The sequence below is a fragment of the Podarcis filfolensis genome (assembly GCF_964270895.1).
Source record: "Podarcis filfolensis genome assembly, chromosome: 2".
Lineage (NCBI taxonomy): Eukaryota > Metazoa > Chordata > Lepidosauria > Squamata > Lacertidae > Podarcis > Podarcis filfolensis.
Window position 1 is genome coordinate 62,535,416 of NC_139605.1, and position 14,215 is coordinate 62,549,630.

A 14,215-nucleotide genomic window follows, 5' to 3' on the forward strand; every position below is an offset into this window, starting at 1 on the left:
CATTATCCATCCCCAAAAGGACAAAAAGAAGAAAGTGTGAACATTTGCTTGTCATTTCATTTTTTATATGCACAAAAACGAAACAAAAAATATAGAAAAAAGCAAGCATGGGCTACTGAAAATAATCATGGAAGGAAATGGGCCACGCTGCAGTTTATGCAAGGTGGTAATTCTATTTTTAAAAAAAATATTTTATTTTTTTCATCTCCATGTTTTAAAATATAATCACACATCTGAATTGAGACATCCAATTAAAACATCCAATCATTGACCCTTCCCCCCTTTCTGTGGTTACTTATGTTATATCCAGTTCATATGTCATCCTTTATATTTTATTTAAGTTATTCTCACTGCACATTTTTATATGAGTCCTGCTAGTGATTTAAGTTGTTTACAATAATTCTTTAGATCCTCAATAAATTGTCCCCATTCTATATTAAAACACCTCTCTTCTAGACTTCTTAACCTTCCAGTGAATTTCGCCATTTCCGCATACTCCATCAGTAAGGTGGTAATTCTAAGCAGCTTGTTCTTTTTAATTTTTTACTTGAAAGCTTGAACAATTAACATTTCAAAGATGAAGAAAATGGCAAACATAGGCATTGAAGGCAAAAACTGGGACAACATTTTCTGAGACTGCATCCTCCCATTCCTTCTTGTGAGAGGATGGCAGTCATTTTGGGCACCGTGATCTTACCACATAATTCCCCCCCAAAAAACGCTTTTTTCAGGCACAATGCCCAAAAAACACAGGTTTTGGAGCACCACACAAGATTGCAGCCCAAGAAATCACGGCATGAAATCACATTAGATCATAGCACCCAAAATGGCTGTCATCCTCTCACAAAAAAACCCAGGATGCCCCAGTTTTTCCAGAACACTTGCAGGTTATGTATCTTGTCACTCATGTCCCCCAAACCATCGTTGTTTGTAAATCAAAGCAACTCACCTGCTTTCCTCCAAGTTCAGATTTTGGTGTTTCAAAGTGCTGAATTGTAAATGTCCTGATCCTGGTGGCCCAATTGCCACCAGGCCTGTGCTATTCCAGACAGTTAAGGAAGTGGCTTTAATCTGCTATGGTTTTTCTATGAGTGTGGAAGACAAAATACCTTTTTAAAGAAAGAGGTTTGTGTAACACATTGGAGAACCCCCAACTCGGGATGGGAAAAGGTAAAACGAGACCTGGACATCTTTCCAAAGCGCAAGTAAAACAAAATGTAGTAGTAACAGGTCATCCCCACCAGCAGACATTAGCTGTTAACAGTCATTGGAAGTAACAGATATGCATCTGATGATGTCTGGACTCAGTGTTTATCACACTTCAGTGCTGATATTTAGAGACATCTGTAACTCATCATTAGCTTGCATGTTTGGCATTGGAACAAACATTGGGAATGGGTCTCTTGGAGCAGTGTTACTATGGGGGGAGGAGGGGATTACCATTTATACTGAAGCAAATAATTAACTTGCTTCAACTTAATGCTTCACAGAACAAAATGGACTGAAATTGTCTGTTCCAAAGCTGACCATGTTACTGTGTTGATCATGTGACTCCGTTCAGTTGGCAGTGAGCTCCCCATCCGACTCACTAATTTTGGGTTCAGTTCTGCAGCTCTGCTTCTGTGTGAATGTGTTATAGAATAAAAATAATCATATTGTGAACGGTTGATTCAAAGTGACGATACACATGGAAATGCCCATACTTCACAAGGGTCGACCCAATCTCGTCAGCACAGCCCAACAAATGCAGGCACTGGAAAGAAAAAAAAACCAATGCCCTGGGTGCTGAAGCTTGGGAAGAAGCTGCTGATTTATTTATTTATATATATACATATTGTAAGATTTATATACTGCTTAATTGTAGAAAACCTCCAAGTGGTTTAGAAAAAAAAAGATTAAAAAGCATATGGTGTACACAGGGGCACCCAGCAGAGCAGTCACTATAAATTTAGGGACATGTTTCTTATTCCTAATTGCAGGAAACTAGGAAATCACATCCCTCATCCAGGCAGGAATGTGTAAACACAGCCAGAAGTGATAACCCAGTTTTCTGCCACCTGTCTGCATTCTGTGACCACCACACATGCTCATTCCTCACTGCACTGTTTTTGGAGTCCCCACCTTTAGGATTTCTTTTATGAAAACTTCTGCAAAGCTGCTTGGTTCCCCTAAGCCGGCTGACACCTCCCCTCTTCTGTGTAGATGGTGCTCTTTTGACTATATAAGGACAGCCACCCAGAGATGACTATTAGTATCTATAATAATCTAGTGTTTAAAATACTTTGGGTGGTTGAGCATATAGGTGCACAAATGCATGCATTGGAAGTGTGTAGTGGTGTGTGAGTGAAATGTGGAGAAGCAGAGGTGAGGGTCTCATGGGCAACTTCCAGTGACAAACTCATTCCCTTCTCCTCAGAGCACTTGCCCTTTGAAACATAGTGCTTGTTGTATACATGACACCTGTAAGTATCTGGTTACAGATGTAACTATCACCAATTCTCGAATTATGGGGGCAGGAGGGTGGTGACGACGAGCAAAGATGAAAACCACAAGTCCCACCCCTGACTCCACCAAAATATGAGCCTCCTCCCTCACCTTCTAAAAACTGTAACTAATGGGCCTACACAAAAGTTTATGAGGTAAGTGGGCCCTACTCCACCACTACCTTGACTATTGCTGTTATTACTGCATGGTTTTGGGTTTACCAGATCTGACTTTAACCTCCTTTAGTTCAATTCAGAGTAATTTAGGCTGTGTACAAAATCCTGTTTACTCTGCATACAGTGTGCTTGCACCACTGACTTGGAAAACAGTATACGTGTGACGGAAGCCACAGTCATATGTCCATACCCTCCAACATCCTGGGAGTGCATATTGGGACACATACACTCTGCACCATCCTGCTGTAGCCTCCCCCCTGCCTCCGGGCACCATCCTACCGCCAGCTGCCCTTACACCCTACTGCCTCCTCCCTATCTCGCCACCAGCCACCGCTACATGCACATGCACGCACACACATGCACACACTTCAAGATGCAGTGCCGGAGAAATAGGAGAGTGTAGCACCAACAAACCCCCACGTCCTTGGGTTCCACGCTCTTTTGGTTCCTTTGTACCTCCCAGCCCCTTTCCTCTCTGACAAGCCTGTTATGGAGGTGCCCTAAGAATAGGGAATGGCTAGCCCATTCTGTATTTTTTGCAAACTCTGTTGAGTCTTCCTACTTGATAACTGTTAAAGACGGGACGCTGAATGAGATGGACAACGGGTGTTACCCAATACAGCTACAGCTGTATTTACTATTGCAATCTCTCTAGGAAATCCTAGGCAAAATCTTAAGGTAAAGGTAAAGGTAAAGGTACCCCTGCCCGTACGGGCCAGTCGTGTCCAACTCTAGGGTTGCGCGCTCATCTCGCTCAAGAGGCCGTGAGCCGGTGCCATCCGAAGACGCTTCCGGGTCACATGGCCAGCGTGACGAAGCTGCAGCTGGCGAGCCAGCACCAGTGCAGCACACGGAAACGCCGTTTACCTTCCTGCTATAAAGCGGTACCTATTTATCTACTTGCACTTAAGGGTGCTTTCGAACTGCTAGGTGGGCAGGAGCTGGGACCGAACGACGGGAGCTCACCCCGCCGCGGGGATTCGAACCGCCGACCATACGATCAGCAAGTCCTAGGCACTACGGTTTTATCCACAGCGCCACCCGTGTCCCAAGGCAAAATCTTACACTGATGCAATACCAAACAACAAACAGTTACCCCAATTTATCTTCCAATCTTGCCCCTCCCGATTCCTTGGGAGGAGGAGGAGGAGGCAACTTTGGCCAGTGTCTGAAAGCAGCGTGTCTGGCACTGAGTTGCCGTGTTGCAAAACTGCTGCAAAGGAGCTTGGACCCGAGAGCTGAAGCATTCTGCTATAAAGCACTACTGCTGTGTGGGTTGGTGGTTGATGCAGTAAGACACACCCAAAGTTCTGGAACTTGGAGAAAGCAGAACGAAAGCTGGCCTTAGTCTTCCTCCTCCTACCAGCCTTGCTTGCTGTAGTCTCTCTGCATGTTTGCACTGGGCGGGGAAGATGGCAGCTTCCTTGTTGCAGTTCCCCAAGTTGCAGTTGCTTTCTCCCTTCTGTACTTTTCCAGTGATGGGTGTTCACGGCATCTGCAAGGCCTCAGAGTCCTTCTACAAACTCCTCTGGGCAAGAACTACTGCAAACAATGTCCGCTTTGGAATACCCTCTAGAAGTCCTTGAGCCCACCCAACCTCCTCTCACCTGATTACGAATCACAGAATCAAGAGGGAGCAGCAAACCAAGCACTTTATTGTCCCAGAGTCAGATGCATCAGTCTTTGCCTTAATCTTTTACAGCCAGTCAAGGGCAGATTAAAGCAAAGGCTGGAGGCCCTTGGCTCTGTAATCCCCTGAAGCCTAGATGCAAGAACAGGGATCAATGGAGGCAGAGATCAAAGGGAGCACAGAATAAAGAAAGGAAAGGTGGAAGGAATTGTTTATTTAATTCCTGTTACTTATACCCCACTTTTTAAAGAGTTGCCAAAGTGCTTCACATTACAAAAAATGGGAGAGAAATCAAAATATGCCAACCATAAAACATTAAAAATAGTGAGTAAAAATGCATTAAAACCACCAGAAAAGAGGTGATCTAACTAGAACAGCAATAATTCAATCAAAATTATCTTCTGGGATTTTTTTAAAAAAAGTTTTCATCATTCATGGTAAAACAGGAAATGGTGATCTTGCTGGATCTCCCCAGGGAGAGAGTTCAATAGTGGTGGTGCCATCACCGAGAAGACCCTGTCCCTGGCAGGGCATCAGTGATTGGAGATGGGCTCTGTGGCATTGCCCTCTGTGCAGCAGGCCACTGCTGTCACAATCTCTTGAGTTTAATATACTTTACAAGGTTGTTGTGAAGAAAACTATATATGCTGCCTCGGGGTCACTGGAAAAAAGTGGGGCAGGGGGAGGTGAATGCAATAAATGAATGCAACCACTGACCCTTACGTATATGAACAGGCATGTGCACTGCAGTGAGAACAGCTTAGGTAGACCCCACTCCTCCATAATATTGCATCCTCCAGTTCTGTTTGCTGGTCAAAGGAGCCCAATTCTGGCCTTTACACTTTTGTCTGGGTAGCAAATCAAAGGGTGAGGTAGTGAGAAGATTGCTCAGTTAACAGAGCACACGACTCTTGATCTCAGGCTTGTGGGTTCAAGCCCCATGTTGGGTGAAAGATTGCAGGGGGTTGGACTAGATGATCCTTGTGATCCCTTCCGACTGCTGTGATCTACCAATGTCTGCTTCTCTTCAAGATGGGGTTTAGGAATTCCGGCACCCTAGGAGAGACAGCCTTCCCTGTACTCAGTTCTCGGACAAAGGCTATTCATTTATCACATTGATTACATACAGCCTGTTCTAACTCCCATGTTTGTTTCTCCTTGATACGTTAGATAAGCTGCTTGGATGCAGCAGCTGCTAACAGCAGAAGATCTGCAGGCAGAAGCTGGCAATGCTGCTATAATATAGGAAGAACTGACAGCCTGATGTCAAATTGATCTTGCCACTGGCTTTTGCCACTGTCTTTCTAGACAGTTGCTTAGTGGTGCCTAGCAAGGAGGGGATATCTACACAGTTTTCAGGGATAGTCAGGGCAGGTGAACAGATGCTATTGTCAGTTACAGTATGAAATGTCACTGCCAGTCATATTTAATTTCATTTATTTATTGCATTTACATCCCACCTTTTCCTCCAAAGAGCTCAAGGTGGCGTCCATAGTTCTCTTCCTCATTTAATCCCCACAAGGTAGGTTGGGATGAGAGTCAGTGACTGGCCCAAGATCACTCAGTCAGTTTCATGGCTGAGTGGGGATTTGAACCCTGGCTTCGCAGGTCTTGATCCAACCCTCTGATCACTGCACCCCACTGGCTCACTAGATGTGGGACCAAGATGCTGTAGGAGACATACAGTATTGTGATACTGGGCAAGATAGCCTTGTTTCTCACTTTGAGTTTTATTTATTTGACTTCCGCATCAAGTGGAAGAGCCCTTCATTTTGAGCTCTTTCTTGCCTACAAATGCCGATGGTGTTTCCTGCTTTGTGCTTCTGAGTCTAGCTGGTGTAATATGTTAGTGTTTGAAATTACTGTAGAGTCCGGAAGGTCAAGTCTTATGCATCTATGGATTTTAATTGTGACATGGTTCTGTTCCCCCCTTCATTTGTCATCTCTAGAAAACTTTTTTTTTATTATTAAAAAAAGACAGAATCCAGAAAGTAAACTGATAAAAGAGCGCCCAAGCTTTTACACACAAAGCCCTGGGCAGAATAAAGTAGGGAAGTCTTGGGATGCTAAATAATAGGCAGAAATTAGCCCAGTAAAAGCCATCACACTCTCTACTTTCAAGTCACAGGTAGCCATGTTGGCCCATAAGAAAAATATCAAAATCCACATTTGGGCAATACCTTTTTTAATCTAACCGATATGTTACAAAATAATGAACTAACTTTTGAGTTCTCCAGAAATCAGGCTAGATGATAAATAAGAGCAAAGGCCTAATTTGAATGTCTGCTGAATGTCTGCTACCTCCTCCCACATTTCTTCTTAAGACTGTGAACACAGACTGTGATGGTGAATTTAAGAATCCCTGGCCAACTTTCTTTCCATCTAGCTTGATGGAACAGTTTGGGAGAACTCCAAAGCCTCCACCCTCTTTTGTGACAGATTAGTTGGCCTAATTTATTCCCCTAAAGTAGATCTTAAAAATAATGTATTCTGTATCTTTCTCTGTGGGGCACTTCTTATTATCTTTGATATAACAGTGCCACCTTGTGGGAAATGAGAAGAAACTTAAGGCCACACAAGATGTCCAGAATGCAAGCAAGGAAGGAAAAACAAACAGAAAGGGAAGTGACTGGTGCAGGATTGTAAAAAGAGGCATAGAATCTGTTTCCATCTCTACAATGAGTTGTTTATTTGCAGAACAGTCTGTACCAGGAAAGATCTGAGGGCTATTTCACATAAGGATATTGAATGATTTACTTTTAGATGTATGGCTTGTTTTTCAATTCAAATAAATCCCCAAAGTAGTTGATAAGGATATAGAAACTATAATTGTAGAGTTAGAAGGGACCCCAAGGATTGTCTCGTAGTCCAACCTCCTGCAATGCAGGAATCTCAACTAAAGCATCCATCACAAATGGCAGGAAGAGAGCATCATAGAAGTATCGGCAATACATTTAGTAAAAGGAACAGATAAAACCATTTTAAAACTATGAACAAAAATATTTGGCAGAAGTTCCCTGTTTGGTCAAAAATGAACAAGAATTTTAAAAGTTCCACACAGGCAACTAGTTCTGCTTGGTGTGTGTGTGTGTGTGTGTGTGTGTGTGTATACACACACACACACACACACACACACACATATACAAGTAGCCCTTATAATATGTGAAAAGCATGGATAGCACTTTTGTGTGTGTTCATAATCAGAAATATTAATGCAAGTACTTACAACTAGAAATGTGCTACCCTTTGCGGACTATCATCATACAGTTTCTCAGTGACATTTTCAAGGCAATGCATGACATTTTAAAAAAATACGTTGCATAATGAGGTTTATGCTTTTCCTCGGCAGAAAAGGTAATGCATGAAGTGACTTTAAGACCCTACGTATACTGTTGTCCAAAGAAATGGTCAAGTGCATTACACTTCACAGTTCGTATGGCACACAAAAAAGCAACATTTCTTGTATGTAATGGTACATTACCCTGTGGTCACCACTGTAATGTAAGGATTCTAAAGCTGCAATCCTACTCTCACATACCTGGGGTTAAGGAAAAACAGAAGTTAACTCTACACAATAGAGATACCATCTGGGGTAAAAAAATCTCCACATAGAAGGTTTGTAGGATTGCACTGTGAGTCATTTTTTCTGATGGTGGGGGCAGACTTACTGTTTGTTGCTCCCCTGGCTTCTGGGGTGTGTGTGTGTGTGTGTGTGTGTGTGTGTGTGTGTGTGTGTGTAATGCAACACAGAAGTTTGAAAGAAATCCAGCATGGTCAGTGGGGGCATTTGAAAATGCATGTTAACACTCATCAGGGGTAGACAACCTGGTTTCCTCCAGATGTTATTGGACCCATCAGCCCCAGCCAGCATGGCCAGTGGTCAAGAATGATGGGTGCTGTAGTCTAGCAACATCTGGAGGGCTCAAACTGGTGGTGGCTGCTGTAGATTATGAGAGCAAAGATGCACCCCATGCGGGTTCACAGTTTGTGATGGAGTTTAATATGACGATGGTTCTAGGCAAAGCAAGGCACAGCTTGAAGAAAAGGCTCTGGCAAGTAGCAGGAGCTTGGTGGAGCCTTTTTATTATCCAGAAATGAGACTCTAAGTTTATATAGGAGGGAACGTCTAGTTATTTGAGTCTAGGGATTGTCTGCCTGATGATCTATATAGCTATGTATAACTCTCTCGGTCTCCAAAGGCAGCTTCTGCTTGGACAGGAGTACTGCTGCAGTTACCTCCTGTGATCAGCAGGTGGTGCAGTGAGTAGGGAATTGACAGCAACTTCCTCATACAGCGGTACCTCTGGTTACGTACTTAATTCACTGTTCTTAACCTGAAGCACCACTTTAGCTAATGGGGCCTCCTGCTGCTGCCACGCTGCCGGAGCACGGTTTCTGTTCTCATCCTGAAGCAAAGTTCTTAACCTGAAGTACTATTTCTGGGTTAGCGGAGTCTGTAACCTGAAGCGTCTGTAACCCGAGGTACCACTGTATTAGGCATGGCTAGAAATCTGTAGTGCCCCATGTACATCCAACTGCAGCCCCTCTTTTCCAGGAACAGTCCCAGATTTACAGAAGCCGTAACAGTTTCTGGTTTGATCCCGGAATGCCCCACTCCTTAGGACATCCCTATTTTCATCAGAGAAATGTGGGAGGGTATGGAGTAATGTGACCCCCAGGCCAACCTTTAGAAGACACCTGAAGACAGTCCTGCATAGGGAAGCTTTTTAATGTTTTATGTTTTATTATGGTTTCTATATATGTTGGAAGCTGCCCAGAGTGTCTGGGGCAACCCAGTCAGATGGGTGGGGTATGAATAATAAAATTGTTGTTGTTATTGAATTTGTTGTTGTTCAGTCGTTTAGTCATGTCCGACTCTTCGTGACCCCATGGACCAGAGCCAGGCACTCCTGTCTTCCACTGCCTCCCGCAGTTTAGTCAAACTCATGCTGGTAGCTTCGAGAACACTGTCCAACCATCTCGTCCTCTGCCGTCCCCTTCTCCTTGTGCCCTCCATCTTTCCCAACATCAGGGTCTTTTCCAGGGAGTCTTCTCTTCTCATGAGGTGGCCAAAGTATTGGAGCCTCAGCTTCACGATCTGTCCTTCCAGTGAGCGCTCAGGGCTGATTTCCTTAAGAATGGATAGGTTTGTTCTTCTTGCAGTCCATGGGACTCTCAAGAGTCTCCTCCAGCACCATAATTCAAAAGCATCAATTCTTCGGGGATCAGCCTTCTTTATGGTCCAGCTCTCACTTCGATACATCGCTACTGGGAAAACCATAGCTTTAACTATATGGACCTTTGTTGGCCTATTTTCATTGGAGAAATGTTGGAGGGTATGCAAGTACAGTGGGGTACTTGGATATTCAAAGATTAGAAACAAGGCTGGAGGACACACAGAGTTTGCTTAATATGCAGGGGGAAATGCAGAAATATAAGCAGAATAAAGAATGGGGAAAGGCAAAAATCAGCTGAGTAAGTGTGGTCTTGCCTTTTTAATTATTTTTTAACTGGCAATAATTCCTGCCCCACGCAAGTCCATTCCAAGGCATACATACCGCTGAACTTTATGCCTATGGCATGCTGAAGGCGACAGAGGCAGCACAATCTCTGCCTCAATCCAAATAATTTCAAGTATTTGGAATGCATTGTTTCCATTCCTGCAATCTAGTGAGATGAACTCCCTTTACTTGTCCACTAAGGGGACCAAAAAGCAAACAAAATAAAGAAACAAATAAAAAGCAGCAGTGGAATTTAACACCTATGTAAAAGGTTATTTTTAAAAGACCATGATGAAGTTTTTTTAAAAAACAAAAAGCAGCTTCAGGCTGAAATAGCAAAATGGTAGAAAAAGGAGGGATACTAATTTCTCTACCAGCCACTTAACTGCTCCAAATTAGTCTGCATGCATTGGAAACTTCACAGAGGAGGCAGAACGGCCATACAGGGAAAGAGTTAAATATTCTTTCTTCCCCCTCTCACAGCTTCCCAACTCTAGCCTTTCCACTCCAGAAATTAATTAAAAAATGAAGGCTGATTGGGGGAAGGCAGAGGGGAGGGATCGTGCAAGCCCAAGAGTTAATAAGTTTCTAGATGTAGGTGGGCCCAGGCACACACAGTATTTGCAGCCCAGGACTAAATCTGCATAACTCTACATTCAATTTCTAGGATTAGTCTCCATTTTTATTTCTCTCCTTTCTGCAGGCATGTAGCAGATCACTTTAAAAAACAACAACTCCGCAAGCCATCTTCTCTGAGACGTTGTTTGTGGAGTGAGTGGAGAATATCCAGTGTGATAAATTAGAGGGATAATAATAATAATAATAATAATAATAATAATAATAATAATAATAATAAATGTTATTTGTACCCTGCCCTCCCTGGCCAGAGCCAGGCTCAGAGCAGCTAACATCATATAAATAATACAATATGGGGGCAGGGGGCTTGGTGCCTGCTGTGACCAGCACTCCCTCCCCTCCCCTTGGACTTGCAAGAATCTGCAACAGCTTGGTTAGTAAATGGTTAATCTTCCCAGAATGTAAGTGGCTCCAGATGTGCTGCAATGACTGGGTGACCGGAAGGTGCTTCTATTAATATTCACACTGGAGTTGGGCCGTTGCCTGTGAGAATGCGGATTCTCCCACCAAGTTCAGTTAGGAAAGCACTTAAGGGAAGAAGACTCCAAGGAGCAGGGATGTCCGCAGATGGAAAATCAGCTTCACGTGGTGTTTCATATCAATGCATCATCATCATGGGAGAAATACAACTGGTTTTTCCAGAATGGGTGTATAACACACTTACATGCCCTCCTGTGCCATATTACATCTGCTTATCTTTTGAATCCTCAGCCAGAAAACTCTGTTCTGAGTGACAGGCCTCCCTTGCAATACACATGAATAACATTAGCCCCTCCCTCTTTCCTTTCCACCACATTAGGAAATAGGAAATATCAGCCACTTGAACCCTGGACAGGCAGTGAGAAAGTTTGGCTTTCACGCTAGCAGTTATTAATCAAGCTCCCGGTTATCTCACCCACCTCATTCAGATTCTTTGAGACTGGTTTTTTTGTATTTGGTATGGCAAAGGGGGAATATGTAAAAGCTTTGCCAACCTTGTTATTAGAAAAAAAATTAGGGTGTGGGGAAAATACAAAAACTTATTAGAAAACAAAACACCAAAGTGGCTATCACCAATAGAAGCTGAAACAAGAAAAAAAATTACCGTAATATGAGTGGAAACTGGGGTACCTATAACGATTTGTTAGACTTTTCAGAAGGAGAACCCAAAAGGGGGGGAGGGATGAAGAGAGTATGTTTCAGACTGGCTAAATTATTATCAAATCAATTCAAAATTCAAGGTACAGTGGTACCTCAGGTTAAGTACTTAATTTGTTCCAGAGGTCCATTCTTAACCTGAAACTGTTCTTAACCTGAAGCACCACTTTAGCTAATAGGGCCTCCTGCTGCCGTCGCACCGCTGGAGCACGATTTATGTTCTCATCCTGAAGCAAAGTTCTTAGCCCAAGGTACTATTTCTGGGTTAGCAGAGTCTGTAACCTGAAGCGTATGTAGCCTGAAGTGTATGTAACCCGAGGTACCACTGTAGATAAGAAATTGGGATTTGCAGAAAAACCATCACAATTTGCAAAAGTAATATTAAGATCCAGAATTAAAAATTTATCTAAAATGTGCAAGATACTATTAGATTGGGGAACTAAGGAAGAACTTGTGAAATCGTCTATGATCAGATTGGGCACAAGATGTAGGTCATAATATTGATCTGAACTTGTAGGAACATCTGTGGAAAATAAATTCAAAATTCACTGCTAGTTATGTGTTAAAGGAGAACTGTTTAAAAATGATCCACAGGTGGCACTTGACACCAAGGAAACTAGCTAAAATATTTAGAACTAAAAGTGACCTATGCTGGAAATGTAAAGAAACAATAGGCACTTTCAGTCACTCATGGTGGTCTTGTAGAATAATAAAAGAATTCTGGGAGGTGGTTTATAACAAACTTAAGAAAATGTTTAAAAGAATGTTTCCTAAAAATCCAGAAGCTTTCCTTCTGGGAATAATAACAACAGAAATCCCAAAAAACCAAACTACTATCTGGATGTATGTGACGACAGCTGCCTGAATTCTGGTAGCGCAAAAGTGGAGAAGAGATGCAGTACCATCAAAAGAAGAATGGCGCATTAAAATATCAGAATATATAAACTTGCCAGCATGACATCTATTAAATAAATAAAGATGCTAAGAATTTAAAACAGGACTGGATATTATATATAGAAAATAAGCGTAACAGACTGAAAAAAGAATACTCAGCAGTAGATGTGACAAAGTGGGATAATGTGTAAGGTAATGAAAATAATTTAGTAGAATAAGAAAACGCAGTCAAAAAGATAACAGTAAAGAAACCAGAGAAAGAGTGGAAGGGGAGTCAAAATTAAGGCTCATAAGAGTCAATTAAATTGGATGAATAAGTTATGTTACTATTATTACTTACAGAAATATATTTTATAATTATGTTATCCCCCCTTTCTTTTCTTTTCTACTTTCTTACTACCATCTGTTTGACTGTAACATACTATGCATTGATAATATGATAAACAGAAAAAGCAAATAAAAAAAGAGATTGGTTTTTGTGATCTTAGGTAAAAACACACACCTTGTGGAAACAAACAGAGGTGAGTGTTGATTTAGATCTACAGTTCTGCTTGGGATCCATTGATAGAGTAAATAAACTGTGTAGTTTGTTAATCAGCTTATAATAATCAACTGATAATAAAATTTGAGCAGAGCTGCAACAGGAGAGGCATGATTCACAAACAATTTGGCCCTGCAAAGCCCTTTTGGGTGATTTGTTTTATTTTTTGCAGCCCTGTCTGAAAAGGTTCAAAATTTTTTGCTAGGAGTGATTGTCTGGGGAAACAGGGATGCGTAAGATCCCCATTGCTGAGACAGCTGGGCTAATGTACTTTCAGCCCAAACCAAGCACACATATTTTACTTGGGGCAGATGTGAATAGGGATATGCAATCATTTGTGCATTTGAATGCACATGCCATTTAAAGTGGACAACATCTTGTCACAGTGGACTACATCTGTATCTGGATAGTTATCTGAATATAATCAATTTATCACACGCCCATTACTTCCAAAGTGATGTGCATCCCCATTCTGCCTGCCTGCCTGAACTAGTCACATGACTTAGGGCTGTATTGATGCAGAAGTTCTGGTTTCCACTGCTCTTGGGAAGTGAAGCCATCAGTGCTGTGTAGCAAAACAGGGAACGTTGCCATGATTGCCCACGCAATAGCAGTGCATTTTGTCTTTTCTCCCATTCAAGGTGAGGGCAATGGGAAAGCTTTGTTTGTGCTCAGAGGCGTTATTCTGTAGCCAGATCTAACTGGCTCTGCGGCATGGTGAAACAATCATTACCAGTGCTTGATCCCTGTGATCACACAGTGAAGGAATAGTGTGAGTAATGAGGGAGGAACTGATGCCAAGGAAGCAGCAGATTAAAATAATAATTCCAAATGAAAGCAACAAAAAATGTGAAAGCGTAGAATTTAGGGGATTTTTTTGTAGATAGCGCCACCCCAAAGCATCAGATTTCACATAAAAATTGAATTTTGCACACCACTAAGCAAAATACAAGAGAACTTGTAATCTGCAAATTACAGCATCTGGTGAACTTGATACTATGTCCTGGTATGACTCACATGGATGAAACCAAATAGATCCTGAATGGGCTACATAGAATACCCCACTCTAACCTCCATCCTTGTAAAAGGAAACGTATATAGCCTTTTAAAGATGTCATTGGGACTGTATAATCTTGTAAAACACAAAGAACAATGTCTTTATTTTATTTTTATTTTTTTAAAGATTTTTATTAAAGTTTTACAAAAAAAGAGAAAT